The sequence below is a fragment of the Hypomesus transpacificus genome, chromosome 1 (genome assembly GCF_021917145.1).
Source record: "Hypomesus transpacificus isolate Combined female chromosome 1, fHypTra1, whole genome shotgun sequence".
In the NCBI taxonomy this organism is placed as follows: domain Eukaryota; kingdom Metazoa; phylum Chordata; class Actinopteri; order Osmeriformes; family Osmeridae; genus Hypomesus; species Hypomesus transpacificus.
The window spans coordinates 12,141,580-12,157,381 of NC_061060.1; the positions used below are offsets into that span (position 1 = coordinate 12,141,580).

The 15,802-nt window shown below is 45.6% G+C and overlaps 1 long non-coding RNA gene across 1 annotated transcript; it reads left to right on the forward strand.

Annotated features, from left to right (window-relative positions):
• The first annotated feature begins 6,645 nt into the window (after positions 1-6,645).
• Positions 6,646-8,605, forward strand: LOC124467006. Its single transcript, XR_006956028.1, has 3 exons — positions 6,646-6,689; positions 6,867-7,022; positions 8,146-8,605. It is a non-coding gene; the product is annotated as an uncharacterized LOC124467006 (long non-coding RNA).
• The last annotated feature ends 7,197 nt before the right edge of the window (positions 8,606-15,802 follow it).

Here is a 15,802-nt window from a genome sequence, read left to right on the forward strand (position 1 = left end):
CTTTCATATCGTTCTATGTGAAAACAATTCCATTTGACATGACACATTTATTGTATGAAACGTTTTTATATAAAGCGCATTATTCGTCTGGGTTTTGTCCACTGTTTTTGTTTATGTTCTCTAAATATCCTACTTCCTACTGACAAAAACTGGATGTGTTAAAATACTACAGTCTGAGGAACTCTAGATTTCGGCAGTAGCAGCACAATACTGTGTGGGTGTTAGGGGTGGGGGGTATTTGGCGGTATGAAATGGGAGAGGAGTTATAGTGTGATCTTGCTTCTCCTGGGGCCAGTTTTTCAAAAGTAATCTGATCGGATTACGGCTATCGGATTGGATCAAATCTTGAAAATGGGTATTTCAAAAGAAAAAAAGGATTCAGAAATTGGATTGGATCACGTAATCTAATCTTGTTGTTGATCCAGATCAAACCTTGAGTTTGGGTTTTTCAAAACTTTTTGGTAGGATCGGGATCATTTTGATCCCAAATATCAGGATTAAACTGATCCCAGCAGGAGGGTGGATTCATGGAGGATATCAGGTAACTAAACTTGGTTAGTTAAATAATACAACATTTATATCATGCATTTTACAGTATTTATATGTATTTATCAATTTCACTTGAATTGTTCAACAGGAAGCACATAAAGCAGGTAGGCTATGTAGGCTAGCATCGTTTCAGTACAGAAAATTATAAATTATAAATATTTCGGCCTATAAAATAATTCCCCAAACAGCTGTCAATATTGAACTCAAATAATAAATTCTGCCTTTGTTTATCAAACATTAACCACACTGACACAATCATCAGTCATGGACAAAAATAGTGTCTCCAATGGGCTCAGGTGCATCAGGGACGTCATCACAGAGAGGGACTTTGCACCTGGTCGCGATGTTGTGTAATACAATGCAAGCAAGTATTATGTTGCATGCTTTCTGTGGTTCCACTCTCAAGTAGTTAAGGCATGCAAAGCGCCTCTTCAGAACGCTCAATGGTGCATCTTGTTTTGCAATGAGCAGTGTTGAAGCGTGCCTGCTCAGGCGTGTGTGCAGCCAGAAAAGGGGTCATCAGCCCCCAATATGATACCATTTGGTCGGTTGGTTTGGAGCTCTCTATATAGAGCGCTTTCCCTCAGGATGCGCGCATCATGGACAGACCCAGGCCACTTCACAAAACAGTTTGTGATGAGGAGCTCAGCGTTACCCACAAGTTGAACATTGATGCTGTGTCTCCCCTTTCGGTTTACAAACTCCCACTCATTCTCATGAGGTGCTTGTATGTGCACATGGGTGCAGTTGATTGCTCCAATAATATTGGGCATATTCCCCAAAAGAAAACAATTCTGCTTGGCCTGGATGATCTGGTAGAAGGCCCATGAGGGTAAATCTCTGTGGGATTTTGGGGGTGACATAAAATAAAGGATCTTGCTTGAAAGCGATTTGCAGTCTAGAACTAGGAGTCTAGGACTGCAAAACCTTTAATTAGGATTATACCCAAGTTTAGGTATCATCATACATATCTCTTGACTAATGACTATTACCATAGAACGTCTGCTGCAGAAACCCATATTACTATTACCCATACTGTCACAGTAAGTCAATCTAAAATGTTATGATGATTTGACATATTCATTAATCAGGCTGGCCAATGCAGTTGAAACTTTTCAGAACATCACAAACAGTAGATTTTTCCACACCCATGTATGAGTGGACTGCCTGTTTCCAAGACATGGACAATGGAGGGGGGATCTTTATATGTTTGTTTGCTGTTGCAGTCCTACTTTCTGTTCAAATAAAGCATATCGGAGTGACCCCACACTATTCCACCTGTTGTTCTTTACATAGCTAAATTGTGATAGTCCCATTTGGACCACAGGTAATCCATATTTGGTAATCCTGAAAAGTTAGAATCCAGATCAGAGTAATCCAATCCCACATTGCTTTGAAAAACCATCATAAAAATCAAATGGATTACGTGATCCTGGATAGCAGAAAAAGAGATTTCCAAATCTGGATCAGTTTGATCCAGATTAAAACTTTGAAAAACCGGCCCCAGGATGTTACAGGCTTTAGTCACATGACTCTCTGACAGTGCCCACATCCTCATTTTTAAAAGAGTGCTGTTTTCATCAGATATTAACTCACCTCATCCATCTTACAAAGAACACATTTAGAAGCTACATATCTATAGTGGGCTTGACATAAACGTTTCAAGACAGACTTGTCAGAGAAAAAATTCCATCTCTTTTGTTTCAATGACTTGCTATAATTGTTGTAATTCAATAAAATACAATTTCCTGGTCAAAAGTTGTAATTTATTTTAAGAAGTAAAAGTAAAAATGTATAAATTGCAAGTCTCACAATTTTACACACATGAATGGTTACCGTTATGTAGGCTATTGAATAGCTGGCAAACTAACTCTTGTTTCAAACGTTTTTTTTACCAATCACCTATGTATGCACCTTATTCAAGTAAGAAATATTACAGTGGAGCAAAATGAGGAAATTACATATTTCCTGCGGACACATGTCACTTTGTGCTACGAAGCTAATTTTCAACAGACATGACGAGTTTTGCTGTGACAGGGTCATCAGTGACTGGGGATAGGCTGCTGTGAATAGATGCATTCATGTCAAGCATGTCAGGGGGTCGTTGTCAAGAAAATATGATTGTTCGACTGGGACTCTTGATGATCTTCCCTGCATTGTGTAAGATATTTCTGTATTGCTCCTGTATAGATTCACTTTTTAATTATTGTTTGTGTACATGTGCTCTCATGTGGGAGAATGGGGGCCTATCGTGACCGTTTTGATCTACATCTAGTTCACTGTACTCTACATGGTATGATATACAGCAGGTTATGTATCCATCATGCAGGATCGAAACAGATTACCTGGTGAAAAGATATGTTTGGTGGATTATGACAGATCAAGAAATTACAGAATTTTACTCCAGCCAATATTCCTCAACCACACTATCCTATGTTCTCAGGCTTGGAGAGCTTCTGTGATGCCACACAGGGTGTAACTTGCTGTTACACACCTCTGGGAGGAACAATGTCGTGTCAGCTGGTGTCTGATGCAAATGAATTAGAGCTTGAATTTAAAAAGAGTCATTATAATGATGGTGAAAACATATTTAAAAAAAAAAGAAATCATACCAAAGTGTATTTCGATGGACCCTGGAAAAATCGGTTACACTTTTATGTCAACAATGGGACTCTGAGGATAACTGACATGGAGCAGACTGACTATGGGGATTATAACTTGATTAACATTTCTCGTCGTCATCGTCATCTGCCGCTTGTCCGGGGATCGGGTCGCGGGGGCAGCGACCTAAGCAGGGAGGCCCAGACTTCCCTCCCCCCGGCCACTTCCGCCAGCTCTTCCTGGGGGACCCCAAGGCGTTCCCAGGCCAGCTGAGAGACATAGTCCCTCCAGCGTGTCCTGGGTCTTCCCCGGGGCCTCTTCCCAGTGGGACGTGCCCGGAACACCTCACCAGGGAGGCGTCCAGGAGGCATCCTAATCAGATGCCCGAGCCACCTCAGCTGGCTCCTCTCGACGCGGAGGAGCAGCGGTTCTACTCTGAGCCCCTCCCGGATGACCGAGCTTCTCACCCTATCTCTAAGGGAGAGCCCGGACACCCTACGGAGAAAGCTCATTTCGGCCGCTTGTATTCGCGATCTCGTTCTTTCGGTCACTACCCATAGTTCGTGACCATAGGTGAGGGTAGGAACGTAGATCGACTGGTAAATAGAGAGCTTCGCCTTTCGACTCAGCTCCTTCTTCACCACGACGGACCGATGCAGAGCCCGCATCACTGCGGACGCCGCACCGATCCGCCTGTCGACCTCGCGCTCCATTCTTCCCTCACTCGTGAACAAGACCCCGAGATACTTGAACTCCTCCGCTTGGTTCAGGATCTCCTCCCCGACCCGGAGATGGCACTCCACCCTTTTCCGGTCGATTACCATGGCCTCAGATTTGGAGGTGCTGATTCGCATCCCAGCCGCTTCACATTCGGTTGCGAACCGCTCCAGTGAGAGCTGAAGGTCACGGCCCGATGAAGCCAACAGGACCACATCATCCGCAAAAAGCAGCGACCCGATCCTGAGGTCACCAAACCGGACCCCCTCAACACCCTGGCTGCGCCTAGAAATTCTGTCCATATAGGTAATGAACAGAATCGGTGACATAGGGCAGCCCTGGCGGAGTCCAACCCTCACCGGAAACAAGTTCGACTTACTACCGGCAATGCGGACCAAACTCTGGCACCGGTCGTACAGGGACCGGACAGCCCCGATCAGGAAATCCGGTACCCCGTACTCTCGGAGCACCCCCCACATGAGCCCCCGAGGGACACGGTCGAACGCCTTTTCCAAATCCACAAAACATGTGTAGACTGGTTGGGCGAACTCCCACGTACCCTCCAGGACTCCGCGGAGGGTATAAAGCTGGTCCACTGTTCCACGGCCAGGACGAAAACCACATTGCTCCTCCTGAATCCGAGGTTCGACAATCCGACGGACCCTCCTCTCCAGGACCCCTGAATAGACTTTCCCAGGGAGGCTGAGGAGTGTGATCCCCCTAAAGTTGGAGCACACCCTCCGGTCCCCCTTTTTAAAGAGGGGAACCACCACCCCGGTCTGCCAGTCCAGAGGCACTGTCCCCGATGTCCACGCGATGTTGCAGAGTCGTGTCAACCAAGACAGCCCTACAACATCCAGAGCCTTAAGGAACTCCGGGCGGACCTCATCCACCCCAGGGGCCCTGCCACCGCGGAGCTTTTCAACCACCTCGGCGACCTCAGCCCCAGAGATAGAAGGGCCCCCCCCGATGTCCCCAGACTCTGCCTCCACGTCGGAAAGCGTGTTGGTGGAATTAAGGAGGTCTTCGAAGTATTCCTTCCACCGATCCAGGACGTCCCCCGTCGAGGTCAGCAGCGCACCATCCCCACCGTATACAGTGTTGACAGAGCACTGCTTCCCCCTCCTGAGCCGCCGGATGGTGGTCCAGAACCTTTTTGAAGCCGTTCGGAAGTCATTCTCCATGGCCTCGCCGAACTCCTCCCATGCCCGGGTTTTTGCCTCCGCGACCGCCAAAGCCGCGTTCCGCTTGGCCTGCCGGTACACATCAGCTGCCTCTGGAGTCCTACCAGCCAATAAAGTCCGATAGGCCTCCTTCTTCAGCTTGACGGCATCCCTCACCTCCGGAGTCCACCACCGGGTCCGAGGGTTACCGCCGCGACATGCACCGACCGCCCTGCGGCCGCAGCTCCGGTCAGCCGCTTCAACAATGGAGGCCCGGAACATGGCCCATTCGGACTCAATGTCCCCGGCCCCCCCCGAGACATGATCGAAGCTCTCCCGGAGGTGGGAGTTGAAGCTCCTTCTGACAGAGGGTTCCGCCAGACGTTCCCAGCAGACCCTCACATTACGTTTGGGCCTGCCAGGCCTGACCGGCGTCCTCCCCCACCATCGAAGCCAACTCACCACCAGGTGGTGATCAGTTGACAGCTCCGCCCCTCTCCTCACCCGAGTGTCCAAGACATGCGGCCCCAAGTCCGATGACACGACTACAAAGTCGATCATCGAACTGAGACCTCGGGTGTCCTGGTGCCAGGTGCACATATGGACACCCTTATGCTTGAACATGGTGTTCGTTATGGACAAACCGTGTCTAGCACAGAAGTCCAACAACAAAACACCACTCGGGTTCAGATCGGGGGGGCCGTTCCTCCCAATCACGCCCCTCCAGGTCTCACTGTCATTGCCCACATGAGCATTGAAGTCCCCCAGGAGGACGAGGGAATCCCCAGGAGGAGCGCTTTCCAGCACCCCCCCCAGAGACTCCAAAAAGGGTGGGTACTCTGAGCTGCCGTTTGGTGCATAAGCACAAACGACAGTGAGGACCCGTCCCCCCACCCGAAGGCGGAGGGAGGCTACCCTCTCGTCCACCGGGGTGAACCCCAATGTACAGGCGCCGAACCGAGGGGAAACCAGTATTCCCACCCCAGCTCGACGCCTCTCACCAAGGGCAACTCCAGAGTGGAAGAGAGTCCAGCCCCTCTCAAGGAGACTGGTTCCGGAGCCCACGCTGTGCGTCGAGGCGAGGCCGACTATATCTAGCCGGAAACTCTCTACCTCGCGCACCAGCTCAGGCTCCTTTCCCGCCAGCGAGGTGACGTTCCACGTCCCTAAAGCTAACTTTTGCAGCCGAGGATCGGACCGCCAAGGCCCCCGCCTTCGGCCGCCGCCCGTCTCGCACTGCACCCGACCCCCATGACCCCTCCTGCGGATGGTGAGCCCACTGGAAGAGGGTCCCACGTTGTCTCTTCGGGCTGTGCCCGACCGGGCCCCATGGGAAAAGGCCCGGCCACCAGGCGCTCGCCATCGAGCCCCACCCCCGGGCCTGGCTCCAGGGGGGGGCCCCGGTGACCCGCTTCCGGGCAGGGGCAACTGAGAACCATTGTTGTATTTCTTCATGGTTGGTTTTTTGAGCCACTCTTTGTCTGGTCTTTCACCTGGAACCTGTTTGCCTTGGGTGACCCTACCAGGGGCATGAAGCCCCCGACAACATAGCTTCCAGGATCACTAGGACACGCAAACCCCTCCACCGCGGTAAGGTGGTGACTCAAGGAGGGGGATTAACATTTCTGAAAAATCAAAAAATACAGCTGCTTGTTGGAGGTAGGAGATTTGTTATCATAACTGCTTATGGAAACACACACGCTCACATTACATTCTCTTGACATTCTAACCAACGCATACACCCAATGAATCACATACAAATATTTGGCAAATGTTTGAATGAACCCCAATTAAAATATGCCTGTGTTAACTGTATGTCTGTGTGCTGTTGTGAAGGAACACAGCATGAAGGAAGGCTATGTTCCAGTTCTTGTTCACCCTGTGCAAGTGGGCTCTCTCGGCTGGTTGTCATCAGCTCTCTAGCAGCTGTGGTTCTGATGGCTGTGCTTGGGTACTATTTTCTGAGGCGGAGGAGGCAGCAGCCGACACCAGGTAACTGTTTCTCCCTGGGAGCTACTTATCCAGGGCTCTCAAACTCTGTTGCTGCATAGCTGCATTCAGGTTTGCTTTCATCCTGACCCCAGATGTTACTAGTCTAATTAGAAATTAGAAAGTTTAATTTCATTGGAGCGCCCTGGTAGCTCACCAGATAAGCTAAGGCCTTACGGCAGTGGCCTGGGTTTGAATCCGGTCTGGCCTTTTGCTGCGTATCATACTTTCTTTCTCCCCTACATTTCTGGCCCATCTACACTGTCCCTTTAAAAAATGCTAAAAGTAGAAAGCCCCAGAAATATACACTACCGGTCAAAAGTTTTGGAACACCCCAATTTTTTCAATTTGCATTTAAATTTAAGTAGTTCAAGTCCAGTGAATAACCTGAAATGGTACAAAGGTAAGCGGTAAACTGCCAGAGGTAAAAAAAAATGTTTAGGTTTTTCAATAAACAAAGGAAGACAGACAGACCAATATAATCCTTAAAAGTGTAGGTCTTTACTTTAGATAGAAATTACCAAGAAAGCCAAGGTGTCAGTGAGTACAGTTTCCTACACCATCAAAAGCACCTGGAAACTGGAAGAAACTGACAGGAAGAGGTCTGGCAGACCCAAAGCCACAACAGAATCAGAAGACTGGTTTCTGAAAGTCAAAAGCTTGCGTGATAGGCAGCTCACAGGACAACAGCTTCAAGAACAGATTTACACTGGTCAAAGTACCGAAGTTGATGGTTGAAAGTGATGGTTTGGGGGATCTTTTGCTGGATCCACAGTCGGCGACTTCCACAAAGTGAGTGGCACTCTGAACCAAAACTGCTACCACAGCATTTTGCAGCATTTCAACCATCAACTGAGACTTGCTTACTTTGACAGTGTTGAGCTGTTGAGGCACTAAATGTAAGCCCTTTCTGATGATGATGATAAGGCGCATCACAGCCGTATTCAAACTTTAGCACTCAGCTAACTTTCTTTTGAGTCAGCATTGTCAAAAAGGTGTAAAGTGCAGACGTTTTTTTGAGCACCCCTCCTCCTACAAAAGGAAATCAAATGCATGTTTTATCATACATAAGCCTAACATGTAATATATTTTTCAATCAAAGTAACTACTGCTCTCATCTCCGCAGACACTGTAGAGAATTAAGACATTGCCAATGCAAGTATCGATGTTTCAAAGACAGCAGGGTGGCACAGAAAGGAGAAGGAGGGGGTGCAGTATGATGAGGACAACGTGAGGGTCCAGCCGGAGGAGGTGCAGTATGGACAGATTCAGGTGCTGGAACAGTCTGGAAGGATAGACAAGCCAAACGTGGAAGAAACCATTTATGCTGGTATACAGCTTGGACAGTGAGGTTGAATACATTTGACTTCACATATGTATGTGGAAATTATGCATTTTATTCTATGTATATGTAAAAAGAAATAAAACAACATCTGTTTATGTCGGTTTTATGGTGTTCTTTGCAAAAAATATAATTTCACGTTTAATTGTATTAAGTAATTAAATACAGTGCATTATTTATATTGGTTTTGTATGTCTGTAGGCTACTTCTGCCCAACTGTAAAATCAATCAATCAATAAAAAGCCTAAACTCATTGAGAATTCAAATAAAACTAAAATGTCTATGCATCACGTTGTACTAAGCCGTTTAATACATAGTCAATGTTTTTGTTTAAGTTCTCTAAAAATCCTACATCCTATTGAACAACCGACAGGATGTGTTAAAATACTACAGTTTGAGGAACTCTCCCGAATCAGGCAGTAGCAGCACAAAACTATGTGTGTGTTTGTTGGGGGGCATGAAATGGGAGAGTTATGTGGGATCTTGCTTCTCCTGAACCACAGTTTTATCGAACTCAAACTTACAATCAAATGCGTCGGAGTTTGACCCTGAATTACCAGGATGTTACAGGCTGCAGTCAGGGGAAAACATGACTCTCTAATGACAGTGCTCACATCCTCATTTAAAAATAGTGTTGGTTTCATCAGATATGAACTCACCTCAAGTATATATGAGAAAATATTTGGAAGCTAACTCTAAACATTGTGTGTTGTTCATCTTTCAGTCCCAGTTCAGCTGTAGGATGTCACCTTCAGAAGATGCGTCACACATATTTTGTCCATTACTTTATATCTGTAGCAAATCAGGCATTCCTCCCCCCTCCCCCCACTCGTCTGTGTGCGCCTGCGCACACGTGTGTACCTGTGTGTGTGCCTCAGGACATACTGATTACCCTGGAAACATTTAACATGAACTGTTTTGTCTCAAATCAGTAGGGTGGGCAGAGGGCTTCAGCTTTGAATATTGGAGTGGGATTGGTTTAGCAAATATTTACCCAACACAACACCTCTCTAACTGAGCCCCCAAGATTGTTGTTCACAGCCTCGGTTTCCTCAGAGTCCTGCCCACATTCCACAGGAGGCTTGCAGGATGAGATGGTTTTTGAAAATATGCTCAAATCTTTTCCCCTAGAACAATCTGGTACTGTTCTCCCTGTCTACTCGGATCCTGTACGGTTCTCAGACACACCTCATCTTTAAACACACCTCACATTAGACCTCATCTAGCAAACGTTTGGTCTGGTAATACACACCTTTAAACAAACATAGGACAAAGTTTACGCTACCTCTCCACTGACCCCAGAGAGGTCTTCAGAATGAAACAAGACCTCGTAAACATGCAGGGAACCGCTCAAGGAAGATCTCACTTCTTCATTAACAATGGCACTTTCTTGCTGACCAACGTGTCAAAAACCGATCTTGGTGTATACATTTTTCAATATTATGACAGCAATGGGTTGGGATTAGGGAACAGGGGTATCGAACTCCATTTTGAAGGTAAGTCACCATGAAACTATAAAACCCATATATGAGTGAAGCTTGGTCTGTGAAAAAAAATCTATACCATATATACCACAGATATACCATATATACTACTGACATGAATTTACTTGCAGCATATATGTTTTCAAAGAAGGAAGTGGTTAACTGGTATTTTCCGGTCTTACAACGATTTCTGTCCTCTTTGTGGGTAACTGTTGCCTGGCAGCCTTAGTTTGGTCAGAGGTTCTGCATCCGTTTCAGTTCTGCAAATCTAGATGGTACACGTGAAACTCCATCTTGTGCATATTAATGTAAAACTAAAGTCTGCACTGTTGAAGGTGTATGACTGTGTGAACCTTGTGTTATTCTCCTTTTTACGGTACTTCAGTGACAATATCTTCTCTTTGGTAGATGATAGTGGACTACATGTGGACATCTTGAAAACAGTTGTATGTTATGGGTCCATTGCAGTCCTGGTTGTGATCCTGACAGTGGTAATGGTGATGGTGTACATAAAGAGGAGGAAAGTACAAGGACCAGGTGGGATCCCAAAACACAAATCTCCTGGCATTACATACACTAACACAAGCAGTAACACCAAGAAACATACACACAACCCTAACATTGACTGAAGCATGATACACATCCCAATCCTGAGAGCAATTCTCATCCCTAACAATAATCTAGAAGACTTCAAAATTCACTTTTAGAGTTCTAAGCTGCTAGCTTTCAAAGGTGCTGTCATATGTTAATACATCAAGATGAGTTTTTGACCCAAATAGCATTTGCTGGTTGTGGCCTCCTCAAATCACAAAGTCCACCCAGGATAATAAAATCAAGCTAAATGTCATGCAGTTGTCATGGTTTCTTTCACAACTATAAGAACATGGATTGAGGGAGTTACAGTGCATCACACTAACTCAATCACTACTTGGACTCATCCTATTCTCACAGGCGAAGAACCCATCCCCAACCCCACCCCCAAAGATGATGGGACAGAATGTGCAACTATGATGACATGATGAAAGAAGAGTAAGATGTGATGAACTACAAATGTGGGAACAGACAATTTGGGGAGAGAATAATTCAACAACCCTCTGGGACTAATCAACTTAATCAACTGTGGGTGTGTTGTAGTGTCTCAGAGCAAGCTACATACTCACCAGTTCTGCTTCTACATGAATCAATAAGAGTGTGCCATCAGAGAACATAATATTGATAGGCAACCTATTCCCCACCAGAGAATGTTGACTAAAGTGTACACTTTGTGAGAGTTTTTGGCAATACAAAAGGAAGTCACAAAAACCATGCTTTCTCCAAAGCCAAATCAATGTATGATGAGAGGATTAGACAGCCATGCACTTCCTCCTTACTCCACCCTACAATATAGGACAAACTCTTCCAAAGATTGACAAATGTTTTGTAAAGCCCTACCACACTGAATAACGTGCTTAGTTACTTATAGTGTTGATGGTAAGAGATATCACCTCAGGGATGTCTTTTTTTAGTCATAGTGAAACAGGAAACTGCTGCTGTCAATCAAGTAAACTTTTTAGACATGGTTGAATACACTGTTGATCCTTTCATTGATAAAGGGAAGTGTGAGTGTGAAGATGAGTGTAAGATACATTTCCGGTTATGATGCATGCCTTGCAGATGAGAGGATAAAAAAAATGAGACTTACAGTCACATACAGTATTCCTGTAATTAGACATGTAGATGTCTGAGTAATGCTGTTTGTTGATTTATTCAAATAAAATGCTGTATGAATTGAAGGTATTTGCATTCATTTTCACCTGTATTATTTTGTCCTTTACTGCAAGTGGATTGCATGTTTGACAGCAAAGGTCACTGCTTCAAGTACGTTGTCATGAGAGAAACCGTCTGAGTCAGGTGGACAAGGCAGACCATTTTCAGAAATGAAGTAAAACGTTAACAATTAACAGAGCAACACCTATGGGTTTGTTGAACTATAAAGAAGAAGCTCATTTGTTGAGGAAATTCCCCTACAAAACTTTTATGTTTAGTCGTACAGGGTCACAACCACATTACTCAAATTAACAACCCAAGTCTTTAGTTAACAGTTTTTGCCTGACCACAAAGGGAACAAAGTTTGTTCTGAGGAGACGAACCAACGAGAAGTTGCAAATTTGACAGTAAACAGAAGCTGTTAATTGCATTTCAAGGGTAACACAATTCATCAATTTGTTGGAATCAAGACCAGGATTTATTACTTTAGCCATGCATGAGAATCCACCATAGGAGTTTGAGGTTTTTTTCTCTTTTAGGTGATGAGAGAGAAACTGTCTTGGGTGAGTGCAGGAGGAGGACCCAAACTCAAGGAGAGAGGCAAGGCAGGAGTTCAAAAACTGAGATATACTTATTTTTTGGACTCATGGGACATGGGGTATTCCAATGCAGTGTCAGAGTGTTTCGGTGTAGCGCAGTGGTCCCAAACGCAGCACAGATACACTGAGGCAAGAGTAAGTCCAAGGTGATTTTATTGGGGTGTAGACTTGAGGTTGTGAACCAGCGGGTCAACAGACAGGCAGGTACTATGTACACGGATGATGATCCTGGGCACAAAGAAGAAAAAAGGTTTAGAAAATGCAATAATCCAAGTAATACTTGAGGGTCTAAAAGTGCATACTACCACAGCAGTGATGATAGGTGACTCCATGTGAACACCATCATCCCGCCCTGCTTCAGGAAGCTCTCCCAGCTGAACGTGCCAGACTCCACCTGCAGGTGGATCACAGACATCTTGTCTGACAAGAATCAGTGTGTTAAGCTGGGAGCACAAGTCTCTGATTCCTGGTCCATCTGCACCTGATCTCCTCAGGGCTGCGTCCTTTCTCCTCTGCTCTCCTCCCTGTACACCAACAGCTGCACCTCCAGTCATCCATCCGTCAAACTCCTGAAGTTTGCAGATGACACCACCCTCATTGGGCTCATCTCCGGTGGAGATGAGTTGGACTACAGGTGGGACAACCTGGTGACCTGGTGTAGCCAGAACAACCTAGATCTCAATGCTCTTAACACAGTGGAGATGGTTGTGGACTTCAGGAAGAATACAGCCCCACTCACCCCCATTACCCTGTGCGACTCCCCAGTCAACACTGTGGAGTCCTTCCGCTTCCTGGGCACTATCCTCTCCCAGGACCTCAAGTGGGAACTGAACATCAGCTCCCTCACCAAGAAAGCACAACAGAGGATGTACTTCTTGCAGCAGCTGAAAAGATTCAACCTGCCAAGGAAAACAATGGTGCACTGCTACACAGCCATCATTGAGTCATCCTCACCTCCTCCATCACCACCTGGTACGCTGCTGCCACTGCCAAGGACAAGAGCAGACTTCAGCGTATCATCCTCACTGCTGAGAAGGTGATTGGCTGCAATCTGCCTAACCTCGAGGACCTGCACACCTCGAGGACCCTGAGGCGAGCGAGGAAGATTGTGGCCGGTTTCTCTAACCCTGGACACACTCTGTTTCAACCAGTCCCCTCCGGCAGAAGGACCAAAACCTCACGCCACAAGAAAAGTTTATTACCTTCCGCTGCTAGCCTTTTTAACAAGGCCCCAAACTGACACTGACACTTTTACCTCGAACACTATGTCACTTTAACATATTAAGGATTTTTTTTATTTTATTCTATATTATTTTTATTTTTTCTTTTATATTATATTGCATTTTTATTTTATATTATATTGTACAGCTCTGCCAGTAGTATATTTTATTTTGTTGTACATTTTCTACATTTTCTTTTTGTTCATTATGTTTAAATGTTCACTGTATGCACCACCAAAGTAAATTCCTTGTTTGTGACCACTTACTTGGCGATTAAACACAATTCTGTTTCAGATTCTGAGTAGCTGTGACAACAATCTGATGAGGAGTGGTTGGAAAGCCGGGTTGAAGTATTGCAGGATGAGGAGGTAATGGGCGGCAGGTGTGGACATTAGTATATGGCTGCAGCCTACAGCCTCCCGTCTCATGCCCTCCCGTCTCATGCCCTCCCGTCTCATGCCCTCCCGTCTCATGCCCTCCCGTCTCATGCCCTCCCGTCTCATGCCCTCCCGTCTCATGCCCTCCCGTCTCATGCTTCTACTTATCAAAATAAAAGCTTGTCTGGTCCGCTATTTCTCCTTCTACTTTGGTGTACGTGTTTTTTTTAAATAGCTAAACTACAAACTAAATATCCATTATACGGCTGCAGCCTGGGAGGCCCGGTTGAGTTTAGGAAGGCCAGGAGTCGTAGCAGAGGACAGAGGTTAAGCTCAGCAAGCACAGTCAAGTTAGAGCCCAGAGGTCGAGGTTAAGGTTAGGCACAACCACGACGGTTGGGGGACAATGATGGTCGGTACAGCACACCATGCATTTTGTCTCCTCCGGTGTGTTCTTTTTTTTAAAGACACTGATGTGTACCTTAAGGAAAATCACAAAAAGTAAGCAAGTCTGCAACCATAAATTGCTCTAGGTGACGTTAGCTAATATTCGCTAACAAATGTCAACATAAAATGCTGATGCAGTTTTAAATGAAGGTCATCGCAGGTTTCATCAGGGACAGAAAAATAACATCCAGAAATCAGCAAACTATTTAACATTTTTCTATTTCAAGTTTTCCAATTTATTGCAACAAACGTGCTCACGAACTTACCTTTAACTCCCTCCGTACAATAAATCGCGATTCAGTATTTTTGACCCTCTGAACTTACCGTTGGACAGCCTGGGCATGAGACGGGAGGCTGCCATAGAGTTAAAATGACTAGAGTAAGATACTTTTGTCTTCCAAGATGGCGTCCCCATTCATTTCTATGAAAAGTGCTCAGCAAGCCCCCACCCCTCTAGCCTGCCTGCCAGCCCAACTTCTCCCCGCCCAAAAAGAAATTTGGTGGGGAAGTTGGGTCTGGAGGGTCTCGTATTGGGGACCAACTACAGAAAACTAGAATCTGGGCGAACCAATGAAATTGCCAGGGCGGGCTTTATACGATGATGGACAGATGATCACAGTAACGTAATCACCCACGACACAAAAGAGCGCTTAAGTTGAATTTCGTTTTGAACAAACATGGCTACCGCTGGAGATCTGGGATGTTATGATTCTGCCATCGAGTCTGTTTTAGAAGACATCGACAGCGCATTAATTTTGAAAGAGGAACAGAGAGACGCAATCAAGGCATTTGTCGATGGAAAATATGTTTTTGCCGTCCTTCCTACGGGATTCGGTAAAAGTTTAATTTATCAGCTGGCCCCGATGTTCGCGAAGAAGATGGGACACAATGAAAACCCAGTGGCCATTGTGGTTTCTCCTTTTCTTTTGTGGAGTTGTAATCCTAAACGGAGAACTTGTTCGTATATGCATTGCCCTTTATTGTTTCGCTCAAAAAGGTTGACCGTGTGAACAAGTACTCCCCCTACCCTTAAATTAATTTTACAACACAGGGAAAAATCGTTTGTATTCATTCTTCAAGCATACTTCAAGTCTGCTTGCAGTTTAGTCAGTAAAGATTTAGCTGCCTCTCAGTTTAGTTCTGTTGACAACAACTATGCGGCGCTTAACATACGTCACATACTCTGTTGCTCTGATTGGTTGTAGATCTATCCAATTGAGCGAAGAGGCATTTGTTTTCCAGGCTCGTTTGAAACAGGCCCCGTAGTCAAAGCCCAACGGAGAGTTCTCAGACTCATATTCTGACTAGAATTATGAGTATGACAACGTCAGGCTACCACCCCTCGCCCCTCGGCTTGAAGCAACGACCCCGGTGGATGTAGGTGGTATTGCATTAGGTTTCCGACTCTTCCGGTCTTTTTTATTCTATTAAAGGGGCGATTGACTGTTTTTTGGGGGTATTTCACACTGTTCCTTAAGGTCTCCGTATAGGGTATGTAACATTAGTTGGGTTGAAAATGGCCCGGGTGCTGTTCTATGTTCCCTGTTAGATCCTCTGAAATGTTCCCG